Source organism: Oncorhynchus mykiss, chromosome 14 (genome assembly GCF_013265735.2).
Source record: "Oncorhynchus mykiss isolate Arlee chromosome 14, USDA_OmykA_1.1, whole genome shotgun sequence".
Classification (NCBI taxonomy): domain Eukaryota; kingdom Metazoa; phylum Chordata; class Actinopteri; order Salmoniformes; family Salmonidae; genus Oncorhynchus; species Oncorhynchus mykiss.
In genome coordinates, this window is record NC_048578.1 from 33,335,772 (window position 1) to 33,353,733 (window position 17,962).

Sequence of the window (17,962 nt, forward strand, 5' to 3'; positions counted from 1 at the left end):
TAAAATAATAATAATAAATTGCCGTCCAAAAATACAGATTTCCAACTGTTATGAAAACTTGAAATCGGCCCCAATTAATCGGCCATACCGATTAATCGATCGACCTCTAGTGTGTATATGTCCTGAGTGTATAGATAGCATTATAAATGATGCAATATTAGCTTTCTGAGTATAAGGTTTGACAATGAGTGTAAATGTACTCTTGTACATAGAGGAAATGAGTAGCACCAGGGCAGAACTATTCCTTATTCAGGGTTTATTCATAGCATTGGATAGGAGGATTAAAGGACAGATCCCCAGGCCAGCTCTTCATATACACCAAATTAACGGATTTGACTTCTTCTTGTCTCATCAGCTAGCTCTCAGGTGTGTGTGTGTGTGTGTGTGTGTGTGTGTGTGTGTGTGGTATACCATATTTGACTATATACCAGCTTTGACGCACGGACCGGTTTGCATTTTTACTTTACCTTCAATAACGGTATTTGAATTTTTGATTTGTTAAATGTGATATGCCAGTGTGTAACGTCCATTTTTTTATTTCTCTCTCTCTCTCTCTCTCTCTCTCTCTCTCTCTCTCTCTCTCTCTCTCTCTCTCTCTCTCTCTCTCTCTCTCTCTCTCTCTCTCTCTCTCTCTCTCTCTCTCTCTCTCTCTCTCTCTCTCTCTCTCTCTCTCTCTCTCTCTCTCTCTCTCTCTCCTGGCTAAATCGTGTTAGCCGCTAATGCTAATCGCTAATAAATGTTCTGAGTCAGTGCAAACGTAGCTAGCTATACCGGTGATGGTGAAGGCCTAAATCAGCATGTTGTTTTCTGAAACAGTGTATTCTAAACCAAAGAGGATTAGGCGAAGTATGAATATGTTAGCAATTTGAAGTAGCTAATGTAGCCAAAGATTGCAGGGTCCCCTAGGACTTTGGTCCATACCCTGTCACAATAACTCCTCCCCGGCATCTTCAGTCATTGTCATGTCAAACAACACTGTATTCAAAGGTGTCCACTATTATCTTCTAACTATAAAAATTATAATAATCATTATTTTTCCATGGTTCTAACAGTTCAGCCAAGTGTTTTGATCTAGATCTCAAGTCAAATCACAATTGCAATATTTGGTTTCAAATTAAGGCCTAGATGTTTTTGCCAGTACAGTACAGCCCTACGTGGCAGTGTGGAAACGATCTCAAATCAGTGCAGGAAATACAGAAATTTATGAAAATGCAGAAATCAATTTCTGGTTGAAGTTGAATTGAACAGTCTAAAACCATCAGAATGGAGAAAGAACCATTGAAATAACTTAGAATGTTTGTACTTCCACCCTAGGATCACTCACTACTCATAAATCAACATTTTGTGTTATTCAAAAACATAAAATACTGTCACACCATCAAAAACTCTGAAAATACCGTGATATGATATTTTATCTATATCGCCCAGCCCTGTTGACAATAAGTTAAAGATTGATTTCTCTCTCTAAATGATCCACTCCCATCTTCCCCTCTCCGACTGTGAACAGGCATTCAGGCAGTGGGATGAGAAAAGTGACATTTGAAAAGAGACGAAAAGATGGTGCACCTGTTTGATACTAAGGTTCGAGACATCTCAGAATTTCATTTCTTTACGATCTGCATATTTGTAAAGAAATGTCAAAACCAGTGGTTTTTTTTTGTTGCTCTTCTTGTTGATGTTCTCTCCTTCTCTCCATCAATGGAAGAGAGAAAAGCATGTGTTGGCCAGGACACTGGCAGGTTTGTCTTGAGGGTAGTGTGTGAGGAGGCCTGAGTGCTCAGAGGCTTTACTTTACATCAATATAGGAGATATTTTTAGACAAGGTCAGCCAGAGCCTGTCAGGGAGAATGAAGCTCACACACACACACACACACACACACACACACACACACACACACACACACACAACAACCCCCCCCACACACACACACACACACACACACACACATAACCAATACATAAGCCTATACTGTGCATTTTACCACGTCTTTCCCTCTCTTGACACAACCATAGCCTCTGAGCAGGAACCTGGCAGCAGCTCCACCAGGAGGCCTAAACAGGAACCTGGCAGCAGCTTCACCAGGAGGCCTAAACAGGAACTTGGCAGCAGCTCCACCAGGAGGCCTAAACAGGAACCTGGCAGCAGCTCCACCAGGAGGCCTAAACAGGAACCTGGCAGCAGCTCCACCAGGAGGCCTAAACAGGAACCTGGCAGCAGCTTCACCAGGAGGCCTAAACAGGAACCTGGCAGCAGCTCCACCAGGAGGCCTAAACAGGAACCGTGCAGCAGCTCCACCGGGAGACCTAAACAGGAACCTGGCAGCAGCTTCACTGGGAGGCCTAAACAGGAACCCTGCAGCAGCTCCACCAGGAGGCCTAAACAGGAACCTGGCAGCAGCTCCACCAGGAGGCCTAAACAGGAACCTGGCAGCAGCTTCACTAGGAGGCCTAAACAGGAACCTGGCAGCAGCTTCACTAGGAGGCCTAAACAGGAACCTGGCAGCAGCTCCACCAGGAGGCCTAAACAGGAACCTGGCAGCAGCTCCACCAGGAGGCCTAAACAGGAACCTGGCAGCAGCTTCACCAGGAGGCATAAACAGGAACCTGGCAGCAGCTTCACCAGGAGGCCTAAACAGGAACCTGGCAGCAGCTTCACCAGGAGGCATAAACAGGAACCTGGCAGCAGCTCCGCCAGGAGGCCTAAACAGGAACCTGGCAGCAGCTCCACCAGGAGTCTTGGAGGAGACAACCCAGAATCCATCATGTTAGGATTTTGAGCCCTACTCAGGTGGATCTGTGGTAGGGCAGACCAAAGCCTGAATGACCTTTTCTGCCTGACAGCTAGCTCTATAATGCTGTGAGACACACTATAACATCAGGATCTCTGCCCTGCTTTGGGCAATTACTACAACTGTCTAAAATACCTAGGTCGCTTTAGAGTCTCCCTCTCTCCTGTGTGTGTATGTGTGTGACATATTAAAATACTTAAAATAATATATTTGACTATTATTTGATTACCCCATGTTTTTGATTACACCAAAACTCTAACTACAAGCCCTTATATGGCTTTGTCTAACATGTTAGTTCCTGCATAACTGTATGAATGATGTCATCAAAACTGTATTACTTAATAGCTTGGGCCCTTTCTCACAAGATGAATGACGTTGTCGTCATGACTGGTGCATGGGAGAAAAGCAAAAACAACCCATAATCTATTAGTAGGATAATCGGATTTGAAAGAGCAGGGAACTGGGAAAAGACTGGTTTAGGCTACGGGACATGAATACGAATGGAGAAGGGGACAGAGGGGAAATGCACATCAGTAGCATATATAATCTGTCCACGATACTAGACACACACACCATCAAATCTAAATAGACACAGTACATTCTCACGTCAAAGATACATGCAAAGGATCATAGGAAAAGGAAATTATATTGGGAGACAGAATGGCAATTCAAACATGCAATAGAAGTCAAACATCAAAAGCATCTATGCTTCTATGCTTCTGTAGCTAATTGCTCCTTTGAGCTATAGGCTTATTAAAAAAGTAAGAAATAGCGGTAATAGGAAGGGGGAAATTCGTATAAATGATTTGGTTTTAGGGGGAAACAATTGCTTATTCACTGAATCACCATGACAACTCCTTGTGTGACATTGTCTCTCCCCCTCCTCCTCTCCCCCCCCTCCTCCTCTCTCCCCCTCCCCTTTCTTCCTCTCTAACCCATTGCAATTCAGCTCTCTAAGTTAATTCTTCCTTCACCCCCTGCAAGACTACAATGAGACCATTTTACTCAGCGTGCTAAACGACGGGAAATTTGGGAGAAAAGCAAAGAGAATACATTCAGGGAGACCAGATGGTTTATATGCTAAAATAAGCCAATGTACTTATATTATGAGCTTGTAATTATAGCCCTACAACTCCATGATGAAATAGCTTTCTCACAGTGAAAGAAGTCGTTCTGGTTTTCGATTTTTCATAAAGTCACAACAAATAAACCATGCATATGCATTATTTGAGTAGCCTATAACAAACACAGAGGGTTAATTAATGGATGTGAGATGAGCAGAGCTCTGCTCTCCTCTAGGCAAAGCCGCATCGTTTTAGCGGGCATATAGAGACGCAGACAGGTGGACTCACATAATCATTTACTGACACTTGAAGGTAGCAGAACGGCAGAGGCTCAGAGCATACTGTAATAACCATGTACTAACTGTGTAATAAAATAAACAAGTCAATAAAACACTAGTAATTAACAGTAGATTCGGCTAGTAACAAACGTCATAATAACGTTAATGATTATTATCGTAAATATAGCATGACTAATAAATACATGCCTACCTGTGATTATAATACATAAAGGTCCTCAAAACAAACAGGGTCACATTTTACGCATAACTTGAACTTGATCGAACCAAGAGTCCAAAAACAACCCAAAAATCTATACATCTGGTTAAAACTTGTGGACGATCATATTGGGCAACTGAAAGCGGCTACAGCAGGGCTGTACACTCACCCGTTTCACCAGAGAGATGCACTTGCAGTAGGCCTATACCGAAATAAAGATTCCTCTCTCCGCTGGCAGCCACATTTATGGCCATATATTTGGGAATGTGTAGACCTTCAGTAGACCTAGCGCATAGAATTATCAGTCACAGCGGTAACGCACGGCACAGACAGGTCAGCGACAGGCAGAGCATAGCTTAAGTAACAAGTGCTCAATTCACCATCACTCAACGGGGACGGACACCATCGGTATTCAACCCTCTGATTTCATTCCCAGCACTAGAATACATTCTCACAAGGCATGAGACCAGACTGTCCTTTAACTTTGCGCTCAAATTTCACGTAGCTCTGTCTCTCTCTCTCTCTCTCTCTCTCTCTCTCTCTGTCCGCGACACTCAAATTCAAAGACACTCGTATCACAGGACACGATGTCCAGGTTCAGCACAGGCTGAATAGAACACATCCGTGTCTCACTGCAAAGTAAAATACAGCACATAATCAAATAGCCTAATGAGACGCTACATTTACAGTAATTCCAGCCAAATGTCACCCTAAAAATATTCTAAGCTCTTAATCAAGTGTTGCCTGTGACTCACCTGCCTTGGCGAGATGCAAATTCCCCCAACAAATCCCGTTATTTTCTTTAGGAAAAATCTGGATAAAATATTTCTGTGCACTTTGCTTGCAGTTGTAAATAGTCATTGCAGATATCCTTATAGTGTAATACGTTGATTCGTTTCAGAATTACATTTCCCAACATAAAGATCCTTCAGCATTTTCAGTCCGTTCACATGTTCATCTTTTTTCTTCAGTTTCCTCCTCCGCTAGGCTGCTCGGTCAGCGCTGCACGTTTGACGTTCTTTACTTGCCTTTTCGTGAGGTCTTTCCACCACACACACGAGCTCTATCAGAGCGCGCTGCGCGGTCCCAGCTCGATATTCGGGAGCGCCAAATAGATGTGAGAGTTACTCGGTAACCAAGGGCACCCGCATCCTACATGAAAAGGAGACGAGGACGCGGCTTTTTGCTAAATGTCTCCCGAAAAGAAGAAATGATCTCACTACTGTACAGTGAGCTTTTGACTCCTTGTTTATCGCTCAGGGTGAAAATGCTGAGCCAAGTCACGTGGGGTTGGCAGTGGCACAGGGCTCGTGTGGCATCACGTGTCACACATTCTCAATGGATTCATATTCTAAAAGGTTGCATTCTTAAAATAATATTATTCTGCCTTTTGAGCCTAATTGCTTGCACAGGTGCCCATGTACTGTCTTATCAGAAAAATGCTTTGAGCTCAATTCAGTATATTATAGTAAATGCCACTGCCTCTTGAAATAGCTCATATCTGACTGTTTCTGTGCTCAGATCAGTCTATTTATGCAAAAGTGATACTTGACTAAACTGCAATAGTCACAAGGCAGCAAGACAAAAGCTTTAGCTATCATGTTTGGATTTCCATATTTATTGTTTGTAATCCTGCAGGGAGTTCATTTGGAATGCCAAGCAGAGAGTTAGTTGGCTCACACAGGCAAGGCAGAAATGCATCACTATGGCCAATGCCACTCGCTATAGGGAATTTGATTGGATGGGATGTGTCTTTCAAGCCACTTGTGTGCAAGGATAGCAGCTCTGAATAGCTGTATACAGCTACCCACCAGTCCCAAGAGGATAAATACTCCACCGAGCAGTGGTGCAGGTTACCATATTTATCTCACCTTTATCTAACTAGCCTAGAATCGAACCAGGGTCTGTAGTGACGCCACTAGCACTGAGATGCAGTGCCTTAGACCGCTGAACCAGGGTCTGTAGTTACGCCTCTAGCACTGAGATGCAGTGCCTTAGACTGCTGATCCAGGGTCTGTAGTGACGCCACTAGCACTGAGATGCAGTGCCTTAGACTGCTGAACCAGGGTCTGTAGTTACGCCTCTAGCACTGAGATGCAGGCCTTAGACCGCTGAACCAGGGTCTGTAGTGACGCCACTAGCACTGAGATGCAGTTCCTTAGACCGCTGATCCAGGGTCTGTAGTGACGCCACTAGCACTGAGATGCAGTTCCTTAGACCGCTGATCCAGGGTCTGTAGTGACACCACTAGCACTGAGATGCAGTGCCTTAGACCGCTGAACCAGGGTCTGTAGTTACGCCTCTAGCACTGAGATGCAGTGCCTTAGACTGCTGATCCAGGGTCTGTAGTGACACCACTAGCACTGAGATGCAGTTCCTTAGACTGCTGATCCAGGGTCTGTATTGACACCACTTGCACTGAGATGCAGTGCCTTAGACTGCTGAACCAGGGTCTGTAGTGACGCCTCTAGCACTGAGAGGCAGTGCCTTAGACCGCTGATCCAGGGTCTGTAGTGAAACCACTAGCACTGAGATGCAGTGCCTTAGACCGCTGAACCACTTGGGAGCCCACCCTCAGAACCTTTAGGATTGACATGAAGTCCCTTGGGGTGAGTAGAGGCTATGTTTTTTGGGGTGGATAAATTCCACCCAGCCTATCAGTGGGCATGGTAAAGGTGATGACAGGACTCAGTAGGATTCCATAAACAGGCAGTGAAGAAGTCCTCTCTCTCTCTCTCAGATCCTGAAGGCGTTTGGTTCCAGAGGCATGTAGGGTGAAATTGCCCTTCCAACTTCCTGCCAGCATACTAATGGCCTGGGGTGAGGTGTCTTTACCTTGAACTGAAGCTGGTTCACAATCACCAACCTGGAAATAATTGACTCACGGTTCACTGTGGAAATGCCTACATTTACATGGGATATAATTAGACTTAACTGAAGCTTACAGCTGGGTCAGGCAGAGAAACATGCAGGCACACACACACACACACACACACACACACACACACACACACACACACACACACACACACACACACACACACACACACACACACACACACACACACACACACACACACACACACACACACACACACACACACACACACACAGCTATAATGAGTGGATCAAAGCCCCAGCAGAGAGCAGTGTCAGTCATGGCCCTCCCTCAGGACAGAGCTGTTTATACACAGCAAACTCAGCAGCAGTCATTAGACCACATTCCCACTCAAAGATCAAATTACTGAGTTCCCCAAATGACTGGGTGGTGAGGTGTAGGCTACCATCCCCTCTCCAAATCCCAAGCCAGCCACTTCACCCCAAGGCACTGCATGTACAGCAGGTGGGATAAGATCAAACATGATCTGTACAAGAAGATGGTGATAGTACTGTGTACATGGCTGTAACAACAATGGCTGGCGCAACTCTACATGGGTTCTGATGCTGGGCTTCTTTACACATTTCAGCATCGCTACACAGTTGCGTTTTTTTGACATGACTAGCTGGCTAAAGCATTCTGTTATGTAGATTAACAATTACATTACAACAACTGTTATGGCACACAGTGGTGGTTGAGAAGCAGTGGATGCTGATGGGAGGAGCTATAGGAGGACAGGCTCATTGTAATGGCTGGAATGGAATAAATGGAACGGTATCCAACACTGTTCCACATACTCCATTCCAGCCATTACAATGAGCCAGTCCTCCTATAGCTCCTCCCATCTGCTTCCTCTGTTGAGAAGGTATTTACATGAGTCTGTAGTGTGGCATTTCACAACCCATACCAGATATCCATCATTAAACAACAAGTGCACGGAAAGAGTAGACACTATTCACAGCCCCTCTGACATCCATGTAAGCCTACTATTTAACCAGGAAATTGTCATAAAGCCACATTGTAACATTCCATACAGGTGTTCCATAGTTCTAATGGAACATTTCATAGATTCTCCAATTCTCTCTACATAAAGGGAGGAATTAGAGCATCGTATCCCTTGTGAGTCCATCTATCTATTCCCCCTACCCACCTCCCTTCTTACCCAACCTCTTTCATTATACCCCTGTGCATCCCTTTATCGCTTCCCCCCTCCTACTTCTTCCGCAACCTGTTCATTAGGCCTATAAACCCAGTGCATCACTCTATCCCTTCTCCTCCCTCCATCTCTTCATCCCTCCCTCCATCTCTTCCTCTCTCCCTGACGGGGAATGCTGGTGAGCCCACCCCTCTACAGAAGGATCTAATTAGCAGGTTCTCTCCTGTCATGTCTGCCACCAGATGGGTTCCTACAATGGACCCTGCCAATGTCAGCCCAACGCCACACTCCGAGCAGGGCTTCACAGGTGGAGGAGGAGAGATGGAGATGAAAAGATACAAAACAGCCCATCCGTTCTCTTCGTTCTTTCTCTCTCCCTCAATCTCTCTCTCTCCCTCAATATCTCTCTCCCTCAATCTCTCTCTCTCCCTCAATCTCTCTCTCCCTCAATCTCTCTCTCTCCCTCAATCTCTCTCTCTCCCTCCATCTCTCTCTCTCCCTCCATCTCTCTCTCTCCCTCCATCTCTCTCTCTCCTTCCATCTCTCTCTCTCCCTCCATCTCTCTCTCTCCATCCATCTCTCTCTCTCCCTCCATCTCTCTCTCTCCCTCCATCTCTTTCTCTTCCCTATCAGTATTGTACAAAATGCAAATATTTCCCTGTACAACAGCATGTTGCGTAATTTCACTGTAACAGACATCTTAATTAGCCAGATGTATACATAATCCATTGAAACATAGTCCCTGACTTTGTATACACTGTATTATATTATATACAAAACCAGACATGTATATAAACAAACTTAACATGTGTGTAATGGTCATATACAATGAATAGAATGAAATTTACATTTTACATTTGAGTCTTTTCTCAAACGCTCTTATCCTTTACAGTTAGTGCAGATATCTAGGTGGAACAACCACATACCATGTGAAATTTCAAGGTGTTGCAGGTCAAATTAGGCATTAATTCCTAAATTATAAGGTTAAAGTTAAGGTTAGGTAAATGAAATGGTAAATGTATGACTTAAGGTTTGGGATAGGATTAAAACAAAAATATAAAATTAAGTTTTATCACTGAATTTGAACATGCAGCCTTTGGAATCAGAGGAAGATGTTTACACCCATCTACCATCCCTGTCCACGATGCAAAACTAAAACCTACCACCATCCCTGTCCACGATGCAAAACTAAAACCTACCACCATCCCTGTCCACGATGCAAAACTAAAACCTACCACCATCCCTGTCCACGATGCAAAACTAAAACCTACCACCATCCCTGTCCACGATGCAAACCTAAAACCTACCGCCATCCCTGTCCACGATGCAAGCCTAAAACCTACCACCATCCCTGTCCACGATGCAAAACTAAAACCTACCACCATCCCTGTCCACGATGCAAAACTAAAACCTACCACCATCCATGTCCACGATGCAAAACTAAAACCTACCACTATCCCTGTCCACGATGCAAAACTAAAACCTACCACCATCCCTGTCCACGATGCAAAACTAAAACCTACCACCATCCCTGTCCACGATGCAAACCTAAAACCTACCAGCATCCCTGTCCACGATGCAAACCTAAAACATACCACCATCCCTGTCCACGATGCAAAACTAAAACCTACCACCATCCCTGTCCACGATGCAAACCTAAAACCTACCGCCATCCCTGTCCACGATGCAAAACTAAAACCTACCGCCATCCCTGTCCACGATGCAAAACTAAAACCCACCACCATCCCTGTCCACGATGCAAAACTAAAACCTACCACCATCCCTGTCCACGATGCAAAACTAAAACCTACCACCATCCCTGTCCACGATGCAAAACTAAAACCTACCGCCATCCCTGTCCACGATGCAAAACTAAAACCTACCGCCATCCCTGTCCACGATGCAAAACTAAAACCCACCGCCATCCCTGTCCACGATGCAAAACTAAAACCTACCACCATCCCTGTCCACGATGCAAAACTAAAACCTACCACCATCCCTGTCCACGATGCAAACCTAAAACCTACCACCATCCCTGTCCACGATGCAAACCTAAAACCTACCACCATCCCTGTCCACGATGCAAAACTAAAACCTACCACCATCCCTGTCCACGATGCAAACCTAAAACCTACCAGCATCCATGTCCACGATGCAAACCTAAAACATACCACCATCCCTGTCCACGATGCAAAACTAAAACCTACCACCATCCCTGTCCACGATGCAAACCTAAAACCTACCAGCATCCCTGTCCACGATGCAAAACTAAAACCTACCACCATCCCTGTCCACGATGCAAAACTAAAACCTACCACCATCCCTGTCCATGATGCAAACCTAAAACCTACCAGCATCCCTGTCCACGATGCAAAACTAAAACCTACCACCATCCCTGTCCACGATGCAAAACTAAAACCTACCACCATCCCTGTCCATGATGCAAAACTAAAACCTACCACCATCCCTGTCCACGATGCAAAACTAAAACCTACCACCATCCCTGTCCACGATGCAAAACTAAAACCTACCACAATCCCTGTCCACGATGCAAACCTAAAACCTACCACCATCCCTGTCCACGATGCAAACCTAAAACCTACCACCATCCCTGTCCACGATGCAAAACTAAAACCTACCACCATCCCTGTCCACGATGCAAACCTAAAACCTACCAGCATCCCTGTCCACGATGCAAACCTAAAACCTACCACCATCCCTGTCCACGATGCAAACCTAAAACCTACCACCATCCCTGTCCACGATGCAAACCTAAAACCTACCAGCATCCCTGTCCACGATGCAAAACTAAAACCTACCACCATCCCTGTCCACGATGCAAAACTAAAACCTACCACCATCCCTGTCCACGATGCAAAACTAAAACCTACCACCATCCCTGTCCACGATGCAAAACTAAAACCTACCACCATCCCTGTCCACGATGCAAAACTAAAACCTACCACCATCCCTGTCCACGATGCAAAACTAAAACCTACCACCATCCCTGTCAACGATGCAAACCTAAAACCTACCACCATCCCTGTCCACGATGCAAACATAAAACCTACCACCATCCCTGTCCACGATGCAAACCTAAAAACCTACCACCATCCCTGTCCACGATGCAAAACTAAAACCTACCACCATCCCTGTCCACGATGCAAAACTAAAACCTACCACCATCCCTGTCCACGATGCAAAACTAAAACCTACCACCATCCCTGTCCACGATGCAAAACTAAAACCTACCACCATCCCTGTCCACGATGCAAACCTAAAAACCTACCACCATCCCTGTCCACGATGCAAAACTAAAACCTACCACCATCCCTGTCCACGATGCAAAACTAAAACCTACCACCATCCCTGTCCACGATGCAAAACTAAAACCTACCACCATCCCTGTCCACGATGCAAACCTAAAACCTACCACCATCCCTGTCCACGATGCAAACCTAAAACCTACCACCATCCCTGTCCACGATGCAAACCTAAAAACCTACCACCATCCCTGTCCACGATGCAAAACTAAAACCTACCACCATCCCTGTCCACGATGCAAAACTAAAACCTACCACCATCCCTGTCCACGATGCAAAACTAAAACCTACCACCATCCCTGTCCACGATGCAAAACTAAAACCTACCACCATCCCTGTCCACGATGCAAACCTAAAAACCTACCACCATCCCTGTCAACGATGCAAAACTAAAACCTACCACCATCCCTGTCCACGATGCAAAACTAAAACCTACCACCATCCCTGTCCACGATGCAAAACTAAAACCTACCACCATCCCTGTCCACGATGCAAAACTAAAACCTACCACCATCCCTGTCCACGATGCAAACCTAAAACCTACCGCCATCCCTGTCCACGATGCAAAACTAAAACCTACCACCATCCCTGTCCACGATGCAAACCTAAAACCTACCACCATCCCTGTCCACGATGCAAACCTAAAACCTACCACCATCCCTGTCCACGATGCAAAACTAAAACCTACCACCATCCCTGTCCACGATGCAAACCTAAAACCTACCAGCATCCATGTCCACGATGCAAACCTAAAACATACCACCATCCCTGTCCACGATGCAAAACTAAAACCTACCACCATCCCTGTCCATGATGCAAACCTAAAACCTACCAGCATCCCTGTCCACGATGCAAAACTAAAACCTACCACCATCCCTGTCCACGATGCAAAACTAAAACCTACCACCATCCCTGTCCACGATGCAAAACTAAAACCTACCACCATCCCTGTCCACGATGCAAACCTAAAACCTACCAGCATCCCTGTCCACGATGCAAAACTAAAACCTACCACCATCCCTGTCCACGATGCAAAACTAAAACCTACCACCATCCCTGTCCATGATGCAAACCTAAAACCTACCAGCATCCCTGTCCACGATGCAAAACTAAAACCTACCACCATCCCTGTCCACGATGCAAAACTAAAACCTACCACCATCCCTGTCCACGATGCAAAACTAAAACCTACCACCATCCCTGTCCACGATGCAAAACTAAAACCTACCACCATCCCTGTCCACGATGCAAAACTAAAACCTACCACCATCCCTGTCCACGATGCAAACCTAAAACCTACCACCATCCCTGTCCACGATGCAAACCTAAAACCTACCACCATCCCTGTCCACGATGCAAAACTAAAACCTACCACCATCCCTGTCCACGATGCAAACCTAAAACCTACCAGCATCCCTGTCCACGATTCAAACCTAAAACCTACCACCATCCCTGTCCACGATGCAAACCTAAAACCTACCACCATCCCTGTCCACGATGCAAACCTAAAACCTACCAGCATCCCTGTCCACGATGCAAAACTAAAACCTACCACCATCCCTGTCCACGATGCAAAACTAAAACCTACCACCATCCCTGTCCACGATGCAAAACTAAAACCTACCACCATCCCTGTCCACGATGCAAAACTAAAACCTACCACCATCCCTGTCCACGATGCAAAACTAAAACCTACCACCATCCCTGTCCACGATGCAAAACTAAAACCTACCACCATCCCTGTCCACGATGCAAACCTAAAACCTACCACCATCCCTGTCCACGATGCAAACATAAAACCTACCACCATCCCTGTCCACGATGCAAACCTAAAAACCTACCACCATCCCTGTCCATGATGCAAAACTAAAACCTACCACCATCCCTGTCCACGATGCAAAACTAAAACCTACCACCATCCCTGTCCACGATGCAAAACTAAAACCTACCACCATCCCTGTCCACGATGCAAAACTAAAACCTACCACCATCCCTGTCCACGATGCAAACCTAAAAACCTACCACCATCCCTGTCCACGATGCAAAACTAAAACCTACCACCATCCCTGTCCACGATGCAAAACTAAAACCTACCACCATCCCTGTCCACGATGCAAAACTAAAACCTACCACCATCCCTGTCCACGATGCAAACCTAAAACCTACCACCATCCCTGTCCACGATGCAAACCTAAAACCTACCACCATCCCTGTCCACGATGCAAACCTAAAAACCTACCACCATCCCTGTCCACGATGCAAAACTAAAACCTACCACCATCCCTGTCCACGATGCAAAACTAAAACCTACCACCATCCCTGTCCACGATGCAAAACTAAAACCTACCACCATCCCTGTCCACGATGCAAAACTAAAACCTACCACCATCCCTGTCCACGATGCAAACCTAAAAACCTACCACCATCCCTGTCCACGATGCAAAACTAAAACCTACCACCATCCCTGTCCACGATGCAAAACTAAAACCTACCACCATCCCTGTCCACGATGCAAAACTAAAACCTACCACCATCCCTGTCCACGATGCAAAACTAAAACCTACCACCATCCCTGTCCACGATGCAAAACTAAAACCTACCACCATCCCTGTCCACGATGCAAACCTAAAACCTACCACCATCCCTGTCCACGATGCAAACCTAAAACCTACCAGCATCCCTGTCCACGATGCAAAACTAAAACCTACCACCATCCCTGTCCACGATGCAAAACTAAAACCTACCACCATCCCTGTCCACGATGCAAAACTAAAACCTACCACCATCCCTGTCCACGATGCAAAACTAAAACCTACCACCATCCCTGTCCACGATGCAAAACTAAAACCTACCACCATCCCTGTCCACGATGCAAAACTAAAACCTACCACCATCCCTGTCCACGATGCAAACCTAAAACCTACCACCATCCCTGTCCACGATGCAAACATAAAACCTACCACCATCCCTGTCCACGATGCAAACCTAAAAACCTACCACCATCCCTGTCCACGATGCAAAACTAAAACCTACCACCATCCCTGTCCACGATGCAAAACTAAAACCTACCACCATCCCTGTCCACGATGCAAAACTAAAACCTACCACCATCCCTGTCCACGATGCAAAACTAAAACCTACCACCATCCCTGTCCACGATGCAAACCTAAAAACCTACCACCATCCCTGTCCACGATGCAAAACTAAAACCTACCACCATCCCTGTCCACGATGCAAAACTAAAACCTACCACCATCCCTGTCCACGATGCAAAACTAAAACCTACCACCATCCCTGTCCACGATGCAAACCTAAAACCTACCACCATCCCTGTCCACGATGCAAACCTAAAACCTACCACCATCCCTGTCCACGATGCAAACCTAAAAACCTACCACCATCCCTGTCCACGATGCAAAACTAAAACCTACCACCATCCCTGTCCACGATGCAAAACTAAAACCTACCACCATCCCTGTCCACGATGCAAAACTAAAACCTACCACCATCCCTGTCCACGATGCAAAACTAAAACCTACCACCATCCCTGTCCACGATGCAAACCTAAAAACCTACCACCATCCCTGTCCACGATGCAAAACTAAAACCTACCACCATCCCTGTCCACGATGCAAAACTAAAACCTACCACCATCCCTGTCCACGATGCAAAACTAAAACCTACCACCATCCCTGTCCACGATGCAAAACTAAAACCTACCACCATCCCTGTCCACGATGCAAAACTAAAACCTACCGCCATCCCTGTCCACGATGCAAAACTAAAACCCACCACCATCCCTGTCCACGATGCAAAACTAAAACTCCCATCTCCACAGAGGAACTCTGGAGCTCTGTCAGAGTGACCATCAGGTTTTTGGTCACCTCCCTAACCAAGGCCCTTCTCCCTCGTTTGCTCCGTTTGGCTGTGTGGTCTGCTCTAGGAAGAGTCTTGGTGGTTCCAAACTTATTCCATTTAAAAATGATGGAGGCAACTGTGTTCTTGGAGACCTTCAATGCTGTATAAACATTTTGGTACCCTTCCCCAGATCTGTGCCTCGACGCAATCCTGTTTCTACAGACGATTACATTGACCTCATGGCTTGTTTTTTTCTCTGACAAGCACTGTCAACTGTGGGACCTTATTTAGACAGGTGTGTGCCTTTCCAAATCATATTCCAATCAATTGAATTTACCACAGGTGGACTCCAATCAAGTTGTAACGCTCAATGAGTGAATGGGTGTGGAGTCAGGCGCAGAGAGCAAAGGATGCGGGAAAAAACACGCTTTAATGTCCAAAATCAAAAAGAACAAAATAGTTATACCCAACACAGGCGTAACAATTACTACAATAAGTACCCTTAGGTAAAAATACCAGGACAGCGAGAAAACCCAACACACTAACAACACCTCACAAATACAGAAGAACAAGCCCGCACAAACAGAAGCGGGCTAAACAAACTTAAATAACCCCACCCTAACAACCAAACAAGGAACAGGTGAAACCAATTAGACAAAACAAAACGAACACGGAACAAAGGATCGGTGGCAGCTAGTAAACCGGCGACGACGACCGCCGAGCGCGACACAAGTTCTATAAACATCTCAAGGATGATCAAAGGAAACAAGATGCACCTGAGCTCAATTTCTAGTCTCATAACAACGGGTCTGAATACTTACAGTCAACAGTTTGGACACACCTACCCATTCAAGGGTTTTTTCTTTATTTTTACTGTTTTCTACGTTGTAGAATGATAATGAAGACATCAACACCACAAAATAACTGTCACTTCTGTCGTAAGGAGGAGACCAAGGTGCAGCGTTGTATGTGTACATTCCTCTTTATTTTAGAATGAACAAACGAGCAAAATAACAAAATGACCGAACGAAACGTGAAGCGATACAACTAGTGCAGACACAGGCAACTATATATAGACAAGAACACACAAAATACCCAAGGGAATATGGCTTCCTAAATATGGTCCCCAATCAGAGACAACGATAAACAGCTGCCTCTGATTGGGAACCAATTCAGGCCACCATATACATACAAATACCTAGACTTACAAAAACTCTAGGTATACAAAAAACCCTAGACAATATGAAAACGCACATACCCACCCTAGTCACACCCTGACCTAACCAAAATAATAAAGAAAACAAAGATAACTAAGGTCAGGGCGTGACAATAACTCATATGGAATCATGTAGTAACCAAAAGAAGTGTATTTTATATTTGAGATTATTCAAAGCCACCCTTTGCCTTAAAGACAGCTTTGCACACTCTTGCATTCTCTCAACCAGCTTCATGATGTAGTTACCTGGAACGGATTTCAATTAACAGGTGTGCCTTGTTAAAAATTCATTTGTGGAATTTATTTCCTTGTTAATGTGTTTGAGTCAGTTGTGTTGTGACAAGGTAGGGGTGGTATACAGAAGATATACCAAGTCCATAATATGGTAAGAACAGCATACATAAGCAAAAAGAAATGACAGTCCATCATTACTTTAAAAACTTCTTGATGCACCCATCCCTTTACCGGGATCATTTTCGTCAACATCCGCTGAATTGCAGAGCGCCAAATTCAAATTAAATTACTACAAATATAAAAATGTTATGAAATCACAAGTGCAAACACAGTTTAGCTTGTTGTTAATCCACCTGGCGAGTCAGATTTCAAAAAAGCTTTTCAGGGAAAGCATACCGAACGTTTATGTAAGGACTTCTCTCTCAGCAGACAAAACATTACAAACAGCTAGCAGCCAAGTTGATTGGTCATGAAAGTCAGAAAAGCAATAAAATGAATCGCTTACCTTTGATGATCTTCGGATGTTTGCTCTCATGAGACTCCCAGTTACACAATAAATGTTCCTTTTGTTCCATAAATATTATTTTTATATCCAAAATACCTCCATTTGTTTGGCGCGTTATGTTCAGAAATCCACAGGCTCGAGCGGTCACGACCGGGCAGATGAATGTTCCAAATAGTATCCGTAAAGTTCGTAGAAACATGCCAAACGTTTTTTATAATCAATCCTCAGGCTGTTTTTACAAAATATAATCGATAATATTTCAACCGGGACTGTAGCTTCTTCAATAGGAGAGAGAGAGAAAATGTCTGCTCCAAGTTGTTCATGCAAAACACTGCTGGACCCAGCCATACAATGACGAGACGTGATCTTTCTCGCTCATTTTTCAAAATAAAAGCCTGAAACTATGTCTAAAGACTGTTCACACCATGGGGAAGCCATAGGGAA

The 17,962-nt window shown here is 45.0% G+C and overlaps 1 protein-coding gene across 3 annotated transcripts in view; it reads right to left on the minus strand.

Moving 5' to 3' along the window:
- Positions 1-5,549, minus strand: part of LOC110515721 (neuroligin-3) — a 450,353-nt gene extending 444,804 nt beyond the window's left edge. For 2 of the 3 annotated variants that reach the window (XM_036943364.1, XM_036943363.1), the window contains exon 1: positions 5,104-5,547. The gene's annotated coding sequence lies outside the window, so the exon portion shown is untranslated. Of the gene's footprint in view, positions 1-5,103 lie in introns of all 3 variants that reach the window. The other variant, XM_036943365.1, reaches the window with a different exon arrangement.
- Positions 5,550-17,962: the final 12,413 nt, after the last annotated feature.